The sequence below is a fragment of the Mauremys mutica genome, chromosome 4 (assembly GCF_020497125.1).
Source record: "Mauremys mutica isolate MM-2020 ecotype Southern chromosome 4, ASM2049712v1, whole genome shotgun sequence".
NCBI lineage: Eukaryota > Metazoa > Chordata > Testudines > Geoemydidae > Mauremys > Mauremys mutica.
Genome location: NC_059075.1, coordinates 35,854,013 through 35,878,527, shown reverse-complemented (window position 1 = coordinate 35,878,527; position 24,515 = coordinate 35,854,013).

The window sequence follows — 24,515 nt, the reverse complement described above, 5'->3', positions numbered from 1 at the left end:
GTTGATTTTAACTCATCTCTGGATATACCTCCCAAAATAGTTAAATATTTCATATTCTGTGGACCTCTCAGGTCCATTATAACTGAAGTCCATCTGGCAAGTTATATTTACTGGTGATTGTTTTTCTCCTAATGTAGGAGACCTGATCTCAGCTTTAAATGATACAAAGCCCGGTATTCTCCAGGTGACAAAAACTCCATGCATGGTGATTGTACAGCTGCAACTCAAGAAGAGGTAGGAGATGACAATGTGGGTTTGTGCAATGACCTACCTCTGGGATGAATTACTGGATTAGGTCAGAGGTTTTCAACCTTTTTTTATTTGTGAACCCCTAAATATTTCAAATGGAGGTGCAGACCCCTTTGGTAATCTTGGATATAATCTGAGGATCCCTCAGTGTCCGCAGACCACAGGCTGAAAACTACCAGATTAGGTCATAAGAGAAAATGGGTCTGGTGGATTGAATACTAGATCTAACCACCTCATGTGTCCACTTCAAAAAACAGTCACATAATCTGGCACACTTTCAATAAGATCTGTGTCCAAGAGAGGCCAAGGCAGACTGAAATAACGAGGAAGTGTTATGGGTCAGGAATGAGGTATATTGGCAGTTGTCATATGAGTTCATAATGCCATGTTATTTGGCATTTAGTCTGAAAAATGAATTTGATCAGTCTTTCATAATGCACCATGTAGTGCAATAAATTCACCATGCAGATAAGCAATGAAACTACATGAGGCTTTTAGATATGCCACTCATTCAGTATATTAATCAATATCCTCACATTTTTTATCATTAATTTTAATTTAAAAAATGAAATAAATCAGAATGCTCTTAGGATTTATCTGATGTTCCATGGGTTCCCTTCTGTTTAATTTTTAATCTCCAAACATAATATTTTTTTAGGATATGATTCCCCATTTGTGTGCCAAAGGTGATACACAGTAAGCACCCACACTGAATATGGAATAAGCAGGAAGGTAAGTGTTGTCTTCTCTGGGAATAAGCGGGAAGGTAGGTGTTGTCTTATCTCCCCAATCTCTATACCCAATTTCTTCTTTAAGCTGCATAAGATTCACTCATAAAATTCCTCCTTAGCACTGAATTGTAAAAACAAATGCCAGAATATGTGGCAGATTGGGCACTTGGGAAAAACAGTTAATCTAAAAATGTCTAAGATTAAAGATCAGAAAGAAATGAGTGACTCCAAATATCTAGTTATCTGCATGTTTCATTTAGGGATGGGCAGCCTCATTTATATAAAATAACTAACCCAAGCCTTCACCCCAAACATTCAGATCAAACCCAAACTGAACCTTCTGTGAAGTTAAACATTTTTTTTTAACTTAAGCAACTGAACTTTGGCGGCTTTCTAGAAGCAAACCTTAGTCTGGACCCTGTGACGCCTTATTTCATATGAGCCATAACTGACATGATCAGGACTATTCACATAAGCAAAGATTTCTTGCATGAGTAAAGGTGTGTAAGATCAGACACTATTGCAGTACATAATGTTGTGCAGCCATTTTGTGTGCCTCTTTCTGTAGCCCTTACTCACATGAGGAGTTCCACTGCAGTCAAGGGAATCCCAAATCAAAAGTCTCAGGAACAAATTGTTTTTTCCATATGGCTTCTATTAAATAGTGGATGTCACTAAAGAAATGAATATTTAATGCTTCATGCTTTCTACCTTTTCCAAAGTATTGCATTCTGCATTCTAAGAATGGAAAATACCATTGTTATTTTGACTATTGAGCGCTATCATTGTCAATAATCAACAGTAGTTTTCACTGGCAATTGCCAGACAGATGTTTTACATTATATTTCACTTTTTCAGTTGCTCATGGCAATTTGCTGCAAAATAAACAAAAAACCCTTTCGGGCTAAAGCTTTCCATGTTTGGGACCAGATGTAAATCAGTGTAACACCATTAATTTCAATCGAGCTATGCCAGTTTTTACCAGCTAAACTGGCATACATGTAGTCTCTGGGTTAAAGTAGATTTTGTGTGTGTGTGTGTGTGTAAATGCTTTTTTTTTAATTTAAGGAAATTTATTTCAATTATTTTTGAGTTTGGGAAGGGTGAAAAATATTTAAATGCTTACATTGTAAAAGTTTCTAGAACAATTTCCTCCCCTCCCCTCCAGGGCGTGGCTACCACAAAATTGGCTGAAGTGTGAAATGGTGGAGGGAAGGAGTAGACTAAAAATAAAATTGTTAGAAAGGTTTGGAAAATCAAGCTCAGTGGAAATCTGATGAGATTTTTAGCAGTGTTACAAATTCCCTACACCCTTTGCATATCTTATAGGGAACAGGAAAACCACACATTCTCTGCCCTTGGTCTGACAGGCACAGAGGCTGCTGCTTTTAAACTACTGGTTGGATTATTTGCATGATAGACTTTGTAACTGCCTCTCTGAAACTCACCCAGCAAAGTGCTTCAAAAATTGATTTAACATCAGGCACAAGAGAAAACTGCAAGTAAAAACAAAATGTGGATCCATGATTTTAGATTCTCTACAATGTTCTGCAAATTCTACACTTCCATTAACAAAGATATTACATGTATGTCTTGTTGCATTGCAAATGCACACTGATACAGTTTACCTAGTCATTCAGAGAACTGTCTCCAACCAAAGAACAGCAGCACAAAAGGTGGGATGAAACCTTTCTGCATCTCAGTCACGTAATCTTCAAAGCCTAAGTGGAAGCATTGAAATGTTGAACCCTGTTAAGGTTATGCACCGCCAAAATATATCTTTCTCTTGCTCTCTCACTCTACCCTTATCTTGATTAGGAAAAGTGGAAGTTCAGGTCAGGTTTATGTTACATGATCTAGCTAAACTGCAGTCAAACTTGACCAGTTTTCCTAGTGTGGATGCACTTTTAGCTTGATTTCAGCAGATCAAGTTGCAGGCTAAAATAAAAGCTGTTGCCTGGCATGTATCTGCACTAGGAAAGGAGTCTAAATTTAGGTTGGGCTTAGTCTGTAAACCTCATCCTAAACTCACCTTTATCTTAGTCAAGATAAGGCCTCAGTCTTTCTCTCCCCCACCATTCATTTTAAGCTGAAGGGGGCAGAAATGGAAATGTAATTTAATAAACTATATCAACACAATACTAAAGTTAAGTTTGTGCACTGTAGCCAAATTAATGTTGTTAAAGGAGATACATAACTCCTTTGTTTACTGACTCTTTACAGTTTTAAATTTCCTATATTAACATATAAAATAGCAGGTTTTGCATTTATAATGCCTCAGTCCTGCAGTGGTACCTAAGGACATCATTGAAGGATTGGGGCCTTATTTTACACACTTAAAATAAAATAAACACAAAGATCCTTCAGTAGCATAATGCCCAAAGGCCTAATGTTCATTTTCAATCTTGAGCAGTAACATTAGGCAAAGAAATTTAACATGAATCTATTGTTTCAATCAGTCCACCATCTTTTCAGAGTACTTTATAGTGACTAATTCTAAAGCAGACATTTATTCATAATACAGAATAAATGCAAAGTCCAACAGAAAATCAGGAACAACCATGTTAATATGAAATAATCAAATTGTATACACCACTACCTCGATATAACGCCACCCGCTTTAACTCGAATTTGGATATAATGCGGTAAAGCAGTGCTCTGGAAAGGCAGGGCTGTGCGCTCTGGTGGATCAAAGCAAGTTCAATATAACACGGTTTCACCTATAACACGGTAAGATTTTTTGGCTCCCAAGGACAGCGTTATATTGAGGTAGAGGTGTACCATAAAATATTTTCTTCCATAATTCCTTTATTTGGGACTTGTATGATGTCACAAAGACAAGAAACAATAAATGTGGGCCAGACACTCTTCCTGATAATGAGTATTACCCTTACTAAACAAGTAGACTCACTGACTTTAATGAGACTACTTGAAACATAGGGTATTATTCCACTTAACTAAAATAGTCGCAACCTAGCCCTTTTTTAAGACAGTGTATTTGTTAACAGAAAGCACACTCTCAACTCCTGTAGGTTAACTCATCCATCAAGAAAGAAACCCTTCTTGAACTGACATACTAGAATCACTGACTGGGATACAGTGGTAATTGTAATCTTAAAGTCATCCCAGTGATTGGACATCACTGATTCAGTTTATAAAAAAAATTCAACCTATTATGCAAATAAAAATAATTTGCAGCTCCATATTTTCACCAATAGATGGCGCTAACATTTTGTATATTCATTTCTTAATGAGCAGAGCCAGCTGAAATTTTCAACAATTTTATGTCTTGACACATAGTTATGATGTGTGTGTGTGCATGGACATTTCAAACAATAATAGAACTGGTCAAAGTTCCCCCCCCCCAAATGTCAACCAAAAAAAGTGAAAGAAAAATGTGACCGAATTTTCATTAATTTGCAACAGGAGAAAACAGGCTGATTCATGTTTGCTGGAGATACGAATTTATAGTCTTCTTTTGTAATGTTGAACAAGGCCTATGCATCATTTAAACCACCCTTAAACTCTTTATGGTGGATTTCAGGGAGTTAAATGGTACATGGGGCTTTACACAGGACCACTTCTCTGGAGTGAATTTATTCTTAATATGGTTGCTAAGTACTTCAAAAATTGGGACCTAGAGCCCAAGCTGTACCCCAACCCTGAATGTCTACACCACAATTAAACAGCCTATTAGCCTGAGCCTGAGTCAGCTGGCATGGGCCAATCACAGTTGTCTATTTGCAGCATAGACATACCCTTAGCGATCAGCTTGTTTTTAATCTGCAAGCCATAGGCAGCTATTGAGCTATCAGATTAGTTATTTTGTGTTTAAAAGGAAGTTTGGATAGAGCTGCTTTGAACTTTAAAGAAGCTCAGAAATTCTCTTGTGTTCATAAATCTTTCACTGCTGCATTTGTTTTGCTGTCTAAGTTCCTGGTGTTTTCATTTCCATCAATGCTTCCATATATGACAGGTGGTGTTTGGGTTGAAAATGAGTACATACTGTACAGGAAAGTTGGTGGATGGGGGATGAGAGAAGGAGAGAGAATGGATTTTTTAACAGTTTTTTCAAACTTTCTTATATTGATTTAGGGTTTGATATATAGAACCTGGCAAGCAAAACATAACATTCAAGCAAAAAATACATCCAGAGAGATACAGGGACAATTAGTCAAACTCAGTCATGAGCATGTTTTCCAGGACCTACTTTACATGTGTTGGTTGATGAGCAAAAGCACATTTCAGGCACTGCATGAGACCAGCACCAGCACTTCAGAAGATCAGGCCCTATCTAAATGACTCGGACTTTGAACCCATGGAAGAGAGTCAAAGAGAGCCTCATTACTCACCTATACACGAGCAACCTGGGGAGGAGAGCTGGGCAACATGTGCGGACTCTGGAACAGATAAAGATCTAGAAATGGGCTTAAATTGTTTATATTAAGTAGTAATTTTGAAGGTGTTTTTGAATATGTATTTACTGTTTTTATTTTTGTTAATTGGTGTATCAATTATTGAGTATTGCCAACTCCAGCTAATCCAGAATCATGAGGCAGACCTCCAAAATCAGTTTTGGCTACTGCTCAGTCATTGTCTATCCCCACACCCTGCGGCAGACTGCAGTATCAGCCTACTCATCACTGGCAAGGAGGGTTTGGACCTGCTGCCTTGGCCTACCCCTGGGCTGCCCTCTGCAACCCCCAGTACCTGTTAGCCCAATGCTAGGCCGCAGCCTGGGTCTTTTCAGGCTGGAGCTCCCCAGCTCATTTGCCTTTCCCCAGCCCTGCTTCACTCAGGTACCTTGTGTCTAGCTTCCTGCGGCCAGACCCTTCTCCCTCTACAAACAGAGGGAGACTGACTGGGCTTCTGGCTCACAGCCTCTTATAGGGTCCAGCTGGGCCTGATTGGAGCATGGCCACAGCTGAGCCTACCCTCCCTAATCAGCCCAGGCTTCTTGCCACAGCCACAGCCCTCTCCTGGGCTGTTTTAAGCCCTTCAGGGCAGGAGCAGGGGACCACCCTGCTACAGACACCCACTGTGTGGTCATTCATTGTCTCCTTTTTTATCCTGTGTACATGATAGTGGGTACACAACATGCTTGAAACATACTACCAACAGTTGCAGAGGACTAAACCCATGCTTAACCTCACATCTGCCCAAGCACCACCTCTGCTGACACTTGTGCTGGAGCACAGCAAACTCACATTCCCTGCTGCATACACCATGTAAAGATATGTAGCATAAAGGCTGTATAGTAAGGTGCAATGTATGCACAGTAAATAATAAATACCAAAAACAAACAGAAGGTCAAAGTATTCAAGAGGGAAGCGTTGATGGTTAGGCATAGTATGCCATTGCAAAGTATAAGTGCCCTCTAATAACTGTGAGGGGAAAATGTTTTAAAAAATTCTGAAGCTATGTAATTATCCACAAAAACATTAAAAGAACATTACAGCTGTTTCAGGAAATTCACAGTTCAGGGTGAAATGCACCATATGCCCTTCAATACCTAGGCACAACAGGGTGCATTAAGAAAGCCATTAAGATGGTTCCCCATTGTGCCTAGGCTTTGGAGGACATATGGTACCTTTCACCCTTCACTAACATTTCCTTTCATTCATTTTTTTTCTCTAGCCACCTTAAACATTCTTTGAATGTGTGGGTTTTTTAATTTTTTTTTAAATTTTGTTTCCAGTGATACATAAGCACTTTTTTTTAAAAAGAGCCTTTTCTTCCCCCTTCATAAAGATTGGTAGATACTGTATGAAATTTGGCAATCCACACCACTCCATAATCTGGGAAAAAGTGAATCTAAAATGATGAGTGTTGCTTAAGTAGGTGGGTTGTAAAAGGAACAAGGCTTTAACTCAGCTACAGGATGAAAATGGAAGTAGCAACAAGATATCAACCAAGAGGAATTCTTCAGAAATGAATTGTGAGGGAGAAGCTATCGTTTATAGTTAAGTGAATATTTGTCTTTTTATAACATGTATACAAGACTGAATATGCATTAGAAGCCTTAGGGTGATCAGATGAGTTAGTCTCTGAGAAAAATTTATATCTCACTGCACTGAGATCCAGTCCATTTCCTATCTCTCTGGTACATATATGTTCCATCACCAGAGTATCTGAGCACCTCACAGTCTTTAATGTATTAAAGTTCACAACAGGATTGTAACACAGGGATTACCATTATCCCCATTTTACAGATGGGAAACTGACACATACAGTGCTTAGAGGGAGGGATAGCTCAGTGGTTTGAGCATTGACCTACTAAACCCAGGGTTGTAAGTTCAATCCTTGAGAGGGGCTATTTAGGGAACCAGGGTAAAAATCTATCTGGCAAGTGGTCCTGCTTTGAGCAGGGGGTTGGACTAGATGACCTCCTGAGGTCCCTTCCAACGCTGATATTCTAGTCTATAAAAATTCTTGCCCAAGTTAACATGAGAAGCTTGTGACAGGGCAGGTAATTGAACTCAGATCTCATAAGATCCATGCAAGCCCTTTAACTAATGGACCATCCTTCCTCTTTTAATGGATATATATATAGAGAGAGAGAGACAATGGATATATATTAATGGAGCTATATATATATATAGAAATATATATATAGGAAACATCATTACTGGCTTGATTTCAAGCTTTACAGTATTCCATGGCAAGACGGATGTTGGTGTCAGTAGTGAAGGAGAGATTTCCTCTTAGAAGCAATGTATTTAGTATTTTTTTTCTTTTTATGAACTATGCATGAAAGGACTCTTATGCTTACAAATGTATTTGCTCTAAGAAAAAATGTCATCTCAAGTTTTGACCAAGCTGAAGAGCTGAACAATAGTTTTTAAAATGTTTATTTAAAAAAAATGGAACAAAGCTTTTGTGAAACTCTCACAAGAATCTCTTCCTATTTTTCAAGTGACTATAGTAACAGGCTGTGAAAACATATCAGGCTTCCTAATCACATGCTATTTGCAGAGTTTTATGTCCATGTCATGTCTTGTCTCCAGTCTCTGAGATGAGTTTTCTTTCTTCCTCAGTCTCTGTTCCTTACTTTTAAGACTGTTATGTCCAAAAGAGTGGGAGGAAACATTCCACCCATCACTGATACTCTTCTAAGCATTGGAATCACATTGTGTTCTTCCTCCTGAGCATCAGATACTGGAAGTATAAAGTGAGAGTTAGGAATACACTAAAATAACTTTGTTCCTCTGACTCAATAATATACAACAGGGTTCGGCAACCTTTGGCATGCAGCTCATCAGGGAAATCTGATGGTGGGCCGGGATGGTTTGTTTACCTGCAGCATCTGCAGGTTTGGCCGATAACAGCTCCCACTGGCCGCGGTTCACTGTTCCAGGACAATGTGGGTTGCGGGAAGCGGCGGCTAACACATCCCTCGAGTCGTGCCACTTCCTGAAGCCCCATTGTCCGGGAACGGCAAACTGATCAGATCTTTCATAGATCACTTTAATATTGTATTCAAGGAGGAAAACAAACAGATTTACAGGGAGAAAAAGGGTACAATAAAGCACTAAAGGGCATTAAGAAGAGGAAATGGTCCTGAAAAATCCAAAGACTATAGCCTGTTTCTGAAGTTGAAGAGCAATCAGGTTTGAATAAGCAGAGTTTCTCTGTGGAATCTTCTGCTAGTAAAGAATAGGTATAAAATTTATCTAGAACCCTTTGCAAAAGACTCAGAGGGCATTCTACAGTTAAGCTCTATTGACTTCAGATGGGTCTACTGAACAGAACTTGGCCCACTATATTTAGGCTCAGAAGGATTAAATTTTTATTGGTAAATTAGATTTTTATTGGTAAATGTCAGTAAACATTGATTTGTCCATACACTCACAAACCAATAAAAAAGTATTTCTGTCAATAATCAAAATGTACAGAGAGGCGAAGTAAGAAAAATGCTGTTTGAGAAGTTAGACGTTGAATTAAGGATATTAACTTTTTTTTATATTTTAAATGTGATGTTGACAATTTGTGTTTTAATGATTATAAATCTTTAACTTTTAAAATCTCAAGGTCTACTGTCATTAAATAATTATTGTCTGATCCTCAGATTGTCTAATTCCAAACAGTGATAATTTAAATTGATAAAAATTATTAAACAATCAGTTTCTAAGCACTTCGAGGATAATAGGGTCCTAAGTAATGGGCAACATGGATTTGTCAAGAAAAAATAATGCCAAACCAAACTAATTTCCTTCTTTGATGGGGTTACTGGCCTAGTTTATAGGGAGGAAGCAGTAGACATGATTTATCTTAGTGTTAGTAAAGCTTTTGACACTGTTCCACAACATTCTCATAAGCAAACTAGATAAATATGGTCTAGATCAAGTACATGTAACGTGGTGCATAACTGATTGAAGACTGTTCTCAAAGAGCAGTTGTCAATGGTTTGCTGTCAAACTGGGAGGATGTATCAACTGGGATCCTGCCTGGATCTGGTACTATTCAATATTTTTCATCCATGACTTGGATAATAGGGTGGAGATTATGCTTATACAGTTTGAGAATGACACTAAAATGGGAGAGATTGCAAACACTTTGGAGAATAAGATAGGATTCAAAATGACCTTGATAAATTGGTCTGAAATCAACAAGATGAAATTCTATAAAGACAAGTAGAAAGTACTATACTTAGGGAGGAAAAATCCAATGCACAAATACAAAATGGGGAATAGCTGGCTAGGCAGTATAACTGCAGAAAAGGATCTGGGGATTATAGTGGGTCACAAAATGAACATGAGTCAACAATGTGATGCAGTTACCAAAAAGGCTAATATCATCCTGGAGTCTGTTAGCAAGAGAGTTGTATGTAAGACACAAGAGATAGTTGTCCTGCTCTACTCATCACTGGTGAGGCCTCAGATGGAGTACTGTGTCCACTTTCAGGTGACACATTTTAAAAAAGATGTAGAAAAAATTGGAGAGACACCAGAAGAGAGCAACAAAAATGATAAAGGTTTAGAAAAATTGACCTATGAGGAAAGGTTAAAAAAATGGTTATGTTTAGTCTTTAGAAAAGAAGTCTGAATGGGAACCTGATAACAGTCTTCAAATATGGTAAGGAAAGATATAAAGAGGACAGTGATCAATTGTTCTCCATGTCTGCTGAAGGTAGGACAAGAAGTTTTGGCTTATTCTGCAGCAAAGGATATTTAGGTTATGTATTAGGAAAACACTTTCTAACTGCAAGGGTAGATAAGTTCTGAAATAGATTACCAATGGAGGTTGTGGAATCCCCCAAATTGGATGTTTTAATGAACAGGTTTGACAAACACCTGCCAAGGATGGTTTAAGCATATTTGCTCATGCCTCAGTGCAGAGGGATGAAATAGATGACCTCTAAAGCTCTCTTCCCACCCTACATTTCTATGATTCTGTGACTGATATATGCTCACACATGAAAGATCTGCATTACTTAGGCAGAATTTCCCAGACTTTTGAAAGCTGAGCTCAGCTTCAGGAAAAATTAATCACACCTCTAGAACTCTTCATTCTATTGTAAAAGCCTACTCATCTTTATTTATGCATCTTCGATGCCCCTCCTTGCTTATTCTTTGGGCACAACCTAACACATTAGAAAACACTATCTTAAAAACGACTTCTTAAACCCCATAGCAGGGCTATGTAGGGTGTGGGAAACAGAGCCATTGCACCAGAGGGCCTGAATATCATGGAAGGCGTCTTAATTGGCTCTACATGGAGTGACCGTGAAGTAGGACTCATGGAAGGGCTACAATATCTACGATGATGTGGAACAAGTTTTTCTAATACTTTAGGAAAATGGTATGGAGGAGCTGCAGCCAACATTCCATCCCAAAGGCTGGAATTGCAGAAGCAGGAATTTGGGGAGTTAGATTTATGCCACACAATCCTCACTCCCCGTCATGCACAAAAAGACATATTTCTTGGACTTTCTCTAGGGTGCAATGAATTGCCCTAATAAAATGGAACTGGCCTGTTTGTTTTGTCCTCTTTTGGAGGCACATTGTCCTGTAATTCAAGCAAGTTTTTGCAAAACCTTCCTGAAGGTAACGATCCTTTGTACAAAAACAAACAAAAATATGAGATTGTGGGCTTTTCTGTTAGAGTCAGTAATGAGCCATTATCATGCTTTGTAAATATGCTTGCATTGAGCTCCTTTGACTTACAATTTATTCTTGTCTTGCTGTGTTATGTATGCTTACCTGTCTATGCAGAACTAAATAAAAGCTATTTTTGAAAGAAACAGGGCAGATACAACTCCCAGCTACAACCAGGTGCATCCTGAACAACTCCACTTATTTCAGTAGTTACTTTGGATTTATATCAATATGATTGAGAGTAGAATTTAGCCCAGCATCTTTAGATGGCTGGGAGGGGGAGAAAGTAAAAAATCCCTCAGTTTTCATATTAACGCTATATTGAAGATGAGATTAAATGAAACTTTCTCACACATAACCCATTTGAGTTCTTTCTAAGTCTCCAGAGGACCTGTGAATTTCATGTTATGTTTTTGTATTTAAATTCACTGCAGTGTTGGAAAAAACAACATTCTTGAGAGCTCCCAAAGAGCAGAATGAAGCTTCGCTAAACACAGACAGTATTCACCAGGCCCAGCAACTCCTTCACCATAGTTGTGTTTCAAGAAAGAAATATGTATATAACACATATATAACTAACAGAAACACTTCCAAAAAGGCAGAGACCTGTGTGTTACAGAGAGAAAGCCCATATTATTTCCCACACTGTGCATTGGCAGGAGACAAGTATCGCAAGAGCTGGCAATTAGGCTAAGAGACTAAAGTGATTCCCAGAGACGTCATCGACACTGGGAAGAAATAGCCTCCAAACAGAGTCTGCAAAACTAATCTGAAAATTAAATAATAGCCAGAGACTAAATAAATAAATACACAAAGAACCTATAGCTAAACTGTCAATAAAATCATGGCTTCCTTTTTCCACATTATGATCTTATTTATGGTATCACTTATTAGAAATGAGTTCATACCAAGTGGGAATAATTACTGAGATTAAAAAGGCTAGGGTGATTCTTCCTTTAAAACATGTGGGCAAGTTGAACTAAATTCAAAAACACATCAAGATTTCATAACTGGCAGACATAGTCATCTCCATTTTGTGCAGTATGTGTATTTATATACTTGGGGCCAGATCCTGACCCCTGATCCAGCTGTGCAAAAGAAACTTTAAAACCACTCCTGATTTTCTCCACTAAGGGAAAATCTTTATTGGAGTAGAGCTACTGCAGCAGGTCCTACACCACCCTCTCCTAGACCAGGAGTATGGAAGAAACTTAAAGGGTGTATGGCCCAGGGTTCCCTACACTGTGACTATCCTTCTCTGCCAGAACAACTCTTGACCTGCTGCCTTGTCTGCCCCTAAACTGGGCCACAGGCAGCATCACATGAATTAGAACAGTGTTGAGACTGTTTTAATTTATGCCAGTCTTTTAGGCTGGGATTTCCACATGAGCTTCAGGGAGCTAGGCACCAAAATCATGTTGTAAGTCAATGAGATTTGGGCGCCTAACTCCTGAAGGCTCCTTTGTTTAAATCCCTGCCTTAATGTTGCCTTTGTTGCTAAAATATAAGGAGGATTAAAGAAACACACACTTCAACTCCTGTCTCTTGTATTTAAAGAGAGCTGCCATTCTCTGCCAAGTGCAAATTTCCAATAACAGTCCGATAGGGCATATGTTTTATGATGGTTAATATATAAACCTCTCTCTCCCTTTTTAATTAAAAGCAAAGCTGAATCATATAAATTACTGTACCCTGCAGGGAAAAGTTTCTATTAGCCAATGAACACCAGCTCGTGTGAGTGATTTTTACCACAGACATGATTCTTTCCTCTAACCCTTCCTCTCGTGCATATTTTTGGACTGCCTTTGGGAAACCTATATTATTCCCATCTCTGATGGGTTTTTTTTTAATCCCCTTTATTTTCTTATTTCTTTTCCCCCTTTGTTTTGGTGCTTTGTTCTTTGCTGCCATTATTCAAAGCAGTACTAAATAGCGGCAATAAGAAAGCAGGAATCCTTCGCAGTGGTACACACGTCTGTTTAATGGTGCAAGATCACACTAATTCCCTTGCCTTGGTTTTTATCTTCCTTTAGGGGACAACAATTCCTGAGGCTTAACTATGTTTGGGCTGTTGAAAGTTGAATCAAACTGCTGATGGCTGTGACTATGCTTTCTTCACTTCACAGACATCCCCCTGGAATCAAACCACAGCCTCACGGCACTTGACAAAAGCAACTTGTTCCAAGAAAGCAGCCGTTGCTTTGAGGGAAGCAGTGAGATTTGGGTGGTAGGTGCTTTGTTTCTTTTCCGTATGTGGCTCTGAGAGATTCCTTCCTGCAAGGACAGAAATAAAAAGAGCAATAAAGAGCAAGACTGGGACAAGTTACTGAACGACATCAATACATTTCTGCTAACAGCTTTGCCTTTTGTACACATTTCTCTTTATTGACTTTTGCCTTTTAATACTGCAGCTAAGTTCTTTTCGATAGCCCATCTGTTGATCTAGCCTCACCATTAAAAGGTAAAACAAAATATTTATAGCATTCTTGCTAATTATCCCATAATTAGATACTGAGAAAGAAGTTGAGGATCCATCTTGCAGCCCTTTTGTGAATAGCCCAGCTGGTGTCTATGGGTATGTCTACACTGCAATAAAAGATTGGTGGCACAGCCCCAGCTGGCCCAGATCAGCTGTCTGAGGCTCATGGGGTTTGGCCTGTGGGGCTATAAAATTGCAGTGTCAATGTTTAGGCCCATATAGGAGCCAGTCTTTGAGATCCCATGGTGCGGAAAGGTCTGAAAGCCCAGGCTCTAGCCTGAGCCCAAACATCTACTCTGCTACTTTTAGCCCCGTCCCCCAAGCCCAAGTCTGCTGACCCAGGCTCTGAAACTCAGTGCCATGTGTTGTTGTTTTTTTATCACACATACCCAGCAGGACTAATTGATATACCCAACAAGACTAATTGCATGAACTGAGTTGTAGAAGTGGTTACTTGAATCCAGACCTGGTGTAAATCATTCTAGCTCCATTGATGTCAATGGACCTGCCCCACTAGTTACACCAGTTAAGGATATTGCCCTTGGTTTTTATCCTTTATGTATATACTGGATGTGGGCCTGAACTTTCTCTCATTTAAGTTAACAAAACTCCCTTCAACTTCAGTGGGGGCAGGGTGGATCCTATGAGTGAATTTGGCCAGTAAGATGCAGTGTGGAAGGGAAGTAAATGATGCTACTGAAAGCAAAGACCTGAAAGCACTGAAGTTTCACTGACAGGGATGTGAGGGATTCCCTCTCTCAAAGACTTTAATTCAAGACTCGATGGCTTTCTGGAAGATATTGTTACCAGTTTTTGACCCAAGCAATTGGACAGTTTTTGGAGTCTAGCAAAGTATTTCTGTTAGGAGGAGAAACTTATGTTGGAGTCAGGTATTTCTTTGGTGCAATCCTGTTAATGTATAAATAATGTCTAAAGTCCTGTTCCCTTTTGATCACAGAAGGAATCAAACAACAGACGATAGTTTCTTTACTTCCAAGTCTCTTTCAGCCCTCACTGTACCCAAAAGCTCTCTATGTCTTAGCTTTTTTTCTCAGGGTCACGCTAATAGAGCTTCTATGGCTATGTCTGGGGTTTCTTTGGTCCTTCTCTGTGCTCTTCTGTTTGTTTCTGCTGCTTCTCTCGCACACACAGAGCTCCACCAGTCAGTACCCCAGACTCTGCATTTGCAATATTAGTTTCTAGGAAAACCCTGTGGACCACAGAGTTCAGCTTCTACTGAAGCCTTGCCATTTGCCTGCATTTTGGGTGGTGGCTCTTATTGTTTCAGCTAGGTATTTGGTTCCATAAAGGAGCTTGATTATTTATTACAGTGACCCTGAATGAAGGGTGTCAATAATGCCTACCAGTTTCAATGAGGTTTCACTCAATCCTCTGGAATAACAATATATTTAAATCAAACACAAATTATTGGGCTGAATGCTGAGTAATTGGGTGAAATTCCGTAGCCTATGTTATATAGACTATATACAGACTAGGTGATATCATGGTCCCTACTGGCCTTAAAATCTATTAATCCTAAAGTACTTTAGTCCTTCCCTGCAATATATGCAGTCTAAGGGTATGTCTACACCACGGGATTATTCCGATTTTACAGAAACCGGTTTTTTAAAACAGATTGTATAAAGTCGAGTGCACGCGGCCACACCAAGCACATTAATTCGGCGGTGTGCGTCCATGTACCGAGGCTAGCGTCGATTTCCGGAGCGTTGCACTGTGGGTAGCTATCCCGTAGCTATCCCATAGTTCCCGCAGTCTCCCCCACCCATTGGAATTCTGGGTTGAGATCCCAATGCATGATGGGGCAAAAACAGTGTCGCGGGTGATTCTGGGTAAATGTCGTCACTCAATCCTTCCTCCGTGAAAGCAACGGCAAACAATCATTTTGCGCCCTTTTTCACCTGGATTGCCCTGGCAGATGCCATAGCATGGCAACCATGGAGCCCGTTTTGCCTTTTGTCACTGTCACCATATGAGTACTGGATGCTGCTGACAGAAGCAGTACTGCAGTGCTACACAGCAGCAAGGTAGCAGAGATGATTACCATCCCTATTGCACCGTCTGCCATTGTAAATTGGTGATGAGATGATGGTTATCCGTCATTTTGCACTATTTGCATTTGGAAATTGGCGATGATGGTTATCAATCCTTTTGTACCATCTGCTGCTGTCATGGGTGCTCCTGGCTGGCCTCGCTGGGGTCGGCCGGGGGCGCATGGACAAAAATGGAAATGACTCCCTGGGTCATTCCCTTCTTTATGTTTTGTCTAAAAATAGAGTCAGTCCTGTCTAGAATATGGGGCAAGTGTACTAGAGAACCAGAGAGCACAGCCGCTCCATGTCAGAGCCCCAGAGATCCCGCAGAAATGATGAGCTGCATGCCATTCTAGGGGGTGCCCCTGCAACAACACCACCCGTTGCTTCCCTCCTCTCCCAACCCTCCTGGGCTACCATGGCAGTGTCCCCCCATTTGTGTGATGAAGTAATAAAGAATGCAGGAATAAGAAACACTGACTTTTAGTGAGATAAAATGAGGGGGAGGCAGCCTCCAGCTGCTAAGATAGTCCAGGCAGTACAGAATCTTTTCTTTAGACATGAAAGTGGGGGGGCTGATGGAGCTCAGCCCCCAGTTGCTATGATGAGGACGGTTACCAATCCTTTTGTACCATCTGCCGGGAATGACCGGGAGTCATTCCTATTTTTACCCAGGCGTCCCCGGCCGACCTCACCAAGGCCAGCCAGGAGCACTCACGGGCTGCTGCTGATGATAGATAGCAGTCATAATGTACCGTCTGCCACTGGGAAGGGGATGCTGGTGTTCAGTGCTGCAACACCCTGTCTACCAGCAGCATGCAGTAGACATAGGGTGACATTGAAAAAAGGCGAGAAACGATTTTTTTCCCTTTTCTTTCAGGGGGAGGAAGGGTGTAAATTGACGACATACACCCTGAAACACCCGGGAAAATGTTTTTGACCCTTCAGGCATTTGGAGCTCAGCAAAGAATGCAAATGCTTTTCGGAGACTGCGGGGACTGTGGGATAGCTGGAGTCCTCAGTACCCCGTCCCTCCCTCCATGAGCGTCCATTTGATTCTTTGGCTTTCCGTTACGCTTCTCACGCAGCACTGTGCTGAGTCCCTGCTGTGGCCTCTGTCTATCATAGCCTGGAGATTTTTTCAAATGCTTTGTTATTTCGTGTTCTGTAACGGAGCTCTGATAGAACAGATTTGTCGCCCCATATAGCGATCAGATCCAGTATCTCCCGTACGGTCCATGCTGGAGCTCTTTTTGGATTTGGGACTGCATCGCCACCCGTGCTGATCAGAGCTCCACGCTGGGCAAACAGGAAATGAAATTCAGAAGTTTGCGGGGCTTTTCCTGTCTACCTGGCCAGTGCATCCGAGTTCAGATTGCTTTCCAGAGCGGTCACAATGGTGCACTGTGGGATACCGCCCGGAGGCCAATACCGTCGATTTGTGGCCACACTAACCCTAATCCGACATGGCAATACCGATTTCAGCGCTACTCCTCTCGTCGGGGAGGAGTACAGAAATTGGTTTAAAGAGCCCTTTATATCAATATAAAGGGCCTCATTGTGTGGACGGGTGCAGGGTTAAATCGGTTTAACGCTACTAAATTCAGTTTAAACGCGTAGTGTAGACCAGGCCTAAGGCTTAATGATCCAATTATCTTAAATATGTGGTGTTTTTGTGATGTGTAAAAAGTGCCCAAAAGGGAGTAAGTAGCTGAAATAACATTAATGTAATGTTATAACCTAAGTATTATTTGAAGCCACTTTTCCAAAAGTGTAAAACTAGTGCTTTAACTCATTGCCTCATTAACCTCTCTGGAAGAAGTACCACTATAGGATATGATATTATTTAAAACTAACCTATAAATGTTAAAAGTATGCACTTTTGAAACATAATGTGAGCTACTCACTGCCAGACCTTCACATCTTCCTATAGTGTTGGATTAATACAAGTCCTTTCCCTCTGGATGACATGCATAGTCTTGTTGTTAGATCAATTTACTGAATGGGCATCTTGACTGATTGGTTGATTGATTGATTTTGGGCTCAGTGTTATGAGGAATTGAGCCTTTCCTATGAATGGCCATCAATTCCCAATGAGAAATTTTACAGCACTCAGCACGTCATAGGATTGGACACATAGTATTAAAAAGTGAGTAAGTTAGTCCATGTACCAGGTACCTGGATAGAGACAAGATAACTGAATAAATAGATCGCTAAATGTCATTCATTAGAAAGCTCAATGGGATTAATAAGGATGTTTGTTGAGGACTCTATGGGTGTTAGTTTAAGATAACACCGGTATAGAACTTTGCACCGAACCTTGGTTAGATTTGGCTACCTTTAATTACAATTGCTAGGCAAAACCAGAAAGACAATCAAGTTGCATCTGAAATGTAAATTCTCCTAAATTCACACATGAGGCTAAACACAAATAAAAGACAAGCAGTTTTGTGTTATTCATGTCTGCCAGGACATACAATCTGTCTAACTTAGATACTTGTACTTCCCCCGCCCTATTACCCTAGTATCTTGGTGTCTCACTATCTCTAATGTATTTATCCTCACAACACCCCTTTGAGGTAGGAAACTGGGGCACAGAGAGACAAAGTGACTCAGCCCACATCACGAAGGAAGTCTGTGGTGAAGCAGGAGATCTGCCAAGTCCTAGAGTCACACCCTAACCCCTGGACAAACTACAAGTCAATATAGGTGGAATAGAGCGATGTCAGCTCCAGGAAAACATAGGCAGGCTGGACCCTGATGTTTCAAATTAAAGCTCTTGTTAAAAAGAATGGTCTAGTTTCTAATTCTCAATTCATAATGAATTAATGTATATCTGCATTGAGGGAGCTGAAATTGCAGGACTAGAGCATGTTCACTATCTTTTTGTTTCCCAGATAGATTTGTAGTGTAGTTTTCCTTATGCAAGGTTTAGTTAATTATTTTAGCTACTCTGTGTGTGTGTGTGTGTGTGTGTGTGTGTGTGTGTGTGTGTGTGTGTGTGTGTGTGTGTGTGTGTGTGTGAGTGTGTGTGCGCGCGCACATGTGCGCACAAGAAAGTTTGGACATCAGGCCTTTATTTTTCCATGTCTCTATATTATGAGACAGACTATTTTGTCTGGTGGAATTATGCCAATTTACTCCAGCTGGGAGGATATGGCTATATGTAACTCTCTGTGAATATCCAGAGGCTACAGTAAATGGGACCAAGGGATGAGCACAGCTCCCACTCTGTTCAAAAAGAGAAAGGCCTCCCCTTCCTCTCCCTGGCTTGGATAACCAGCACTGTTACACAAGTCTCATACCTCCTGACTGATGCAGATAGAGTTCATTCAATTTCAGTCCACTTTAACCACTATATATCCACATGGGTTCTCTCTCTCTCTCTCTCTCTGGAGATTTCTACACACATTCCATAATTGGTCAACCTCAAACTGGTTGGAGGTATACTCCACTAAAGTCTCTTCAGGATTATCAATTTTCATGTAACTGTGTTTCTGGCAATACCTCTGAAGTTTTAAATTTCCAAATCTCTTTGGTCTAGTAATCATTTCAAGCTGGAACACTCCCAGGATCAGGCTTTCTTGAAAGATTTCTAATATTTCCCCTTTGTGATTGGGTTGAATAGTCCATGAAAGCAATTTTCTCACTGTATTTACATCCATGTTATTTCTAATCTCAGCCAAATGCAGTCAGGTGGATATGAAATGTCTTTAAATGTATTTTATTTGAATCAGTTCACTACCCCATATTTTCTCTCTAACTAGAGGCACACGCGTGCACACACACACACACTGTGTAAGGACCACTTATATGAGCATGGTAGTAAAAGAATAAATGTACCTGTATTTTACAGAAATAGAATAAAGTCCTTGCATCAAAAACCAAATTGTGTTTATTTTTCACCATTGACCTCATCTGCGTTCTGCCCAATAATCTTTGCTGAAACTACTGAATAAGATTCCAGTCTTGTTATTGTTCACATCGCTGCTATTGTTTTAATAAAAATTATCTACCCCAAACATGTTTTTTTCCTCTCCTGTGGAAAAGCAAGAATTGAAAGTTGCATTTGTCTTAAATCTTGGACCACTGACAGTTTTAAGGTCTGTTATCTTGTGAAATATCAGCATTAGAAAAGAAAGCAATATCACACAAGGAATGAAGAAGCCACGCTATCTAATGGGATAAAGCATTTGTTTCTAGCCCTTGCTTCTTGCCAGAATCCACTTTATAATTGTGACATAGGTGATTTTTTAAAAGAATATTTTAGGAAATATTTAGAGGTTTTGAAAATGAGGACTAACTTTTCTGCCACTACACCATAAGTATATTGTAATTAAGACAACTTGCCATTAGAAACAAAGGTATTTACAAATTGTACCAGTTTCATGTTTAAAATTGTAATGATTAAATTTTGCTGTAATTTAGAGCATACAGTGATGAATTTTGACCTGAAGATTTTCTAAAATATCCTCCCTCTGTTATTTATACTATAAACATGGGACCATGTGGTGTGATGTGATGTGGTCCTATTTGAGTACTCAGAATTAATAAACTATATACCCATAATCATATATCTAAATAAGGCCCTGACTTTGCACTGAGTAGCAAGCAAGCAGGCTGCTGCACCTCATGGAAGCTTGTGGTTTTCAGCGAGTCTCTGAGAAGGCATACCAATCCACCTGAATGCTGAAGAGCGCAGGATAGGGGCCATGCAGGGCCTGGGGCGGAAGTGACGGATTTGTCTCTTCTGGGACCGACCGTGCCGGCCCATCACACCGGCCCATGGGGCCCCCCAAAGCGTGGAGCCCGGAGCAGTCACCCCGATTCGCCCTACCCAAGGGATGGCTCTGATAGGGGCTGTGGTGGCCTAATCTTTGATAGTGCTAAGTGTTTCATATACAATAGCTATATAATAACAACATGGCAGGTTTGTTTATTAAAGCAACTATTTACAGGGCTTTTGCAACTACCGTTGAGCATTCTAGCCATGTGCATGCAGACTGACATCCTGATGCTTCCAAATTCTTCCCTCCTGCAACCTGCATTCATCGCACCAAGTTCCATGCGGTTTGGTACAATGAAAACCTATAAGCTCTATTTACTTCCACAGAGGTGGAGGGTGCTCAAGACCTCTGAAGATCAAACTAACTTTTAGTTAGGAAATGCCAAATTTTAGGCATCTACATTTGAAAATTCTCACCATCATTTTTTTTCTCAACACTCAATTGTAGTGACCCTGCATAGTTTGGGCATGGCTTTTCACTCACATGTAACATGGTCATTCAAATTCATGCCAATACAAACTATATGCCATGCCATAAACACACCCTGAGTGGCTCTAATTTTATATTTTGATGAAAAAAAAAATGTTGATGTCTATCTTCCACTGTGAACACAATGCCAGCCTCCTGAGGTTGTAGCATGGAACAGAATTTATTCCACAGTATCTAAATGAAATTTAATTTGGGAAAATAACTCCATCTAAATTATAAACCAATGGAAAAAAGATCAATAACCAGAGAATTATAGAAATGGAAGGTGGTAAGGGACCTCAATAGGATCTAGTCCATCCCTGTAAAATGCGGTGTCTTGACAGGCATGCCTGCTTCAGTTTCCCCTTTCAGAGTCCCCAGGAACTCCATCTCAGGCTCTCTTGCTACAGTAATGCCCTCCATAGAGCTGGAATGGTCCAAAATATAAATCTGAAACATACAATCCATTTCTCACCCCAGTGCAAACAGTCATTAAAACACAAGACATCTCATTCCTTGATGTCCCACATATTACTCAGTGGTGCCTTCAATCTCACCTGACTCTCTCTGCCAGTCCTCTCCTGTCCTTTTAACAGGACAGCCATCCCAGCCTTTCCAACTCAAGTGCAACCCCATTCTTCCCCACTGGAAGCAGCCTCCTGGCTGGGAGCATCCTTGCCAGGGAGCATCCTTTACTCTCTCTCTGGCCCGCTCACAGTTCCTCCAGCCTTCATGTCCTGGAAATGTCAGAGGGTAAGCTCCTCCACTACTTCCCTGCCTTAAGCCCTCTCCAGCCCTCCTGCCCTGGCTCTCTGACTTGGAGATGTTAGCCAACAAACCCCTCCTGCAGCTCTCCCTGCCTTCAGCCTTCTACTAGGGACCATCATCTATTTCCTTCTGGCCCAGGATCTTCCATAGTCTCCTGGTCCCTGACAGCTCTTACCTGTCTCTGACTTCCACTCAGGCAACTCTGATTCACCGAATTTCTCTCTTTATCTGGGTCTTTTTTCTATTGTAGGCCCAGGTGCCTCTTAATTGACCAAACTGGAGTGTGCTGAGAACATAAAGATGGACTGGCTCCGCTCCCTCTTAAAGGTTCATTGTTACCCTGTGACATCGCCCTGCACTCAGGCAGGATCAAGTATAGCTAGACTATCCCTGAGATGTGTGTCTAATCTCTTCGTAAAATCCTCCATGGACAGGAATTTCAGAACATTCTTAGATAACCAGTTCCAGTGCTTAAATATCATTATACATACAATGTTTTTCTTAATAGTCAAACTGTATGTCTCTTGCTTCAGACTAAGCCAATTACTTCTTGATAGACATGAAGAACAACTGGTTACCATTCTCTTTATAACCTTTTACATATTTGAAGTCTGTTATCATGTTTTTCCTCGCCCCCTTCAGCCTTCTCTTCCCTAGACTAAATAAGCACAGTCCTTTCAACCTTTCCTCATAGATCACCTTTTGTAAACTTCTCACCATTTTTGTTGCTCTCCTCTAGACTCTTCAATTTGATCACATCTTTTTTTCCTATGTGATGCCCCAAACTGGCCTCAGCAGTGATAAGTAGAGCAGGACAGTTATCTTTCATGTCTTACATAATGACACTCCCGTTGTTAGACCCCACAATGATATTAGCCTTTTTCACAATTGGATCACATTGTCTGCTCATGATCAATTTATGATCCACTATGACCCCCAGATCTTTTTCTGCAGTACTACTGCCTAGCCAGTTATTTCCCATTTTGTACTTGTTCATTGGATTTTTCCTTCCTACTTGTAGTACTTTCTACTTGTTTTTCTTATATTTCATCTTGTTTATTTCAGGCCAGTTCTCCAATTAATTAAGGTAATTTTGAAGTCTAATCCTGCCCTCCAAAGTACTTGCTACCCCTCCCATCTTGAGGTGTTATCCTTAAGCATAATCTCCACTTCATCATCCAAGTCATTAATACAAATATTGAATAGTATCAGACCGAAGACAGACCCCTCTGGGTCCCCACTAGATATGTTCTCCCACCCTGATAGTGAACCAATGATAACTACTCTTTGACAACAACGTTCAACTGATTATGCACCCACCTTATATTTCACTTCATCTGGATCATATTCCACTAGTTTTTTTATGAGAATGACATGTGGGGCAGCCTAACTAAAGCTCAGCTATATCACACCTACTGCTTCTCCAAATCCATTAGGCAGGTTACACAGTCAAAGAAGGAAATTAGTTTGTTTAGCATGATCTATTCTTGACTAATCCATATTGGCCATTACTTATCCTTTTATCAAATTGGTTGAACAAATTGGTTGTTTAATACAGTATCTTTCTGGGTATCGAAGATAGGCTGCCTGGTCTATATTTCAATTAACGGTGTTTTTTAAAAAGTATTAAAAATCATCAATGAATGAACCAACATGTTTAAAGGCTTACTGTCTGACACCATTGTGTTTCATCCCCTTCCAACATATCCAAGGTTCAGCTTAAAGAAAGCACCAAACTTTAGAAACTTTTGGAGAATCTGAAATATTTTTGTTTCACTCTCTACATTTTGCACCTGTGATGGTTCCCATATCATCTTGAGTTAGAACAATTACTTCAGTCTATAATGAGGTAGAAGGGATCAGTGACATAGTGGTATTCTGGCCATAAAAAGACTCAGGGACACAGTGCTGTCCTTTCTATCAAACTACCACTAAATGAGAAAATGCTGAAATGTCATTCTCAGAGGCTTCCAAACAAAGCACGAGGGACAGAAATAAACTTCATGTTGAATCCCCAGTGGTCTGAACCATTAAACTCAGGTGAGCACAGAATCTTTTCTTTTCTCTCTCAAATGGTTTTCTCATTTTTTGTCAAGGCCAGGTTTTATTGTTACTCTTTTCTTATTGCTTCCTATATCTGCATTTCAAATAAGAGATTCTTATGGGAAAAAGTAAAGGGTGTGGAGGAAGGAAAAAAATGTTTCATATCACTGAGGGAGAGAGTATAAATGAAACTTGTGCAAAGCTACTAATTAGCCATCAAACCTGGCTATGATAATAACGCATGGTGGCAAGTTTCAAGAAAATGAATTAGTAGCCAACATTGCTCAGTCCCACCCTTTTGGATGGAGGGTCACCATGGCTGTGGTGCCTATTTATTTGCCACTCAACCTCGTCTGCAGCTGTGCTGAAGGTTATATTGAGAATTTTTTTGTGTATCAGCAAAAAGTGTATGAGGTGCTTTATAAGCAAATATAATGAATGATAAAGTTCCTGACCGAGAGGAGTTTAAAGTCTAAGAGCTAAATTGTGGCTGTCAATGGGGCAGTGCTGAGAATAAACATACCCATATGGCAACTACAATGCTTCCAGGAGTGCAAAGAGAAGATAGACACTGCAATGCCTTTTGAAAGGATGCAGCCTCTCTGACACCCTGAGCAAGCCTTTCTGACAAATGCATATGTCAGGGAATATGCATTTGAGAGAGCCATACCCCATCCATTCCCAACCCCTCCTCACTCTGTTCTGGGCTTCTAGCACAACTGCCAGGGCCTGGGATCCTAGGTCCTTGCACTTGAAGTGTGTAATGATTATAATGTTGACTGGGGCCTGAACATGGGCAGAAGAGGCCTGAAGGCTCCTCAGACTCTTTTTCCCTCTCCCAA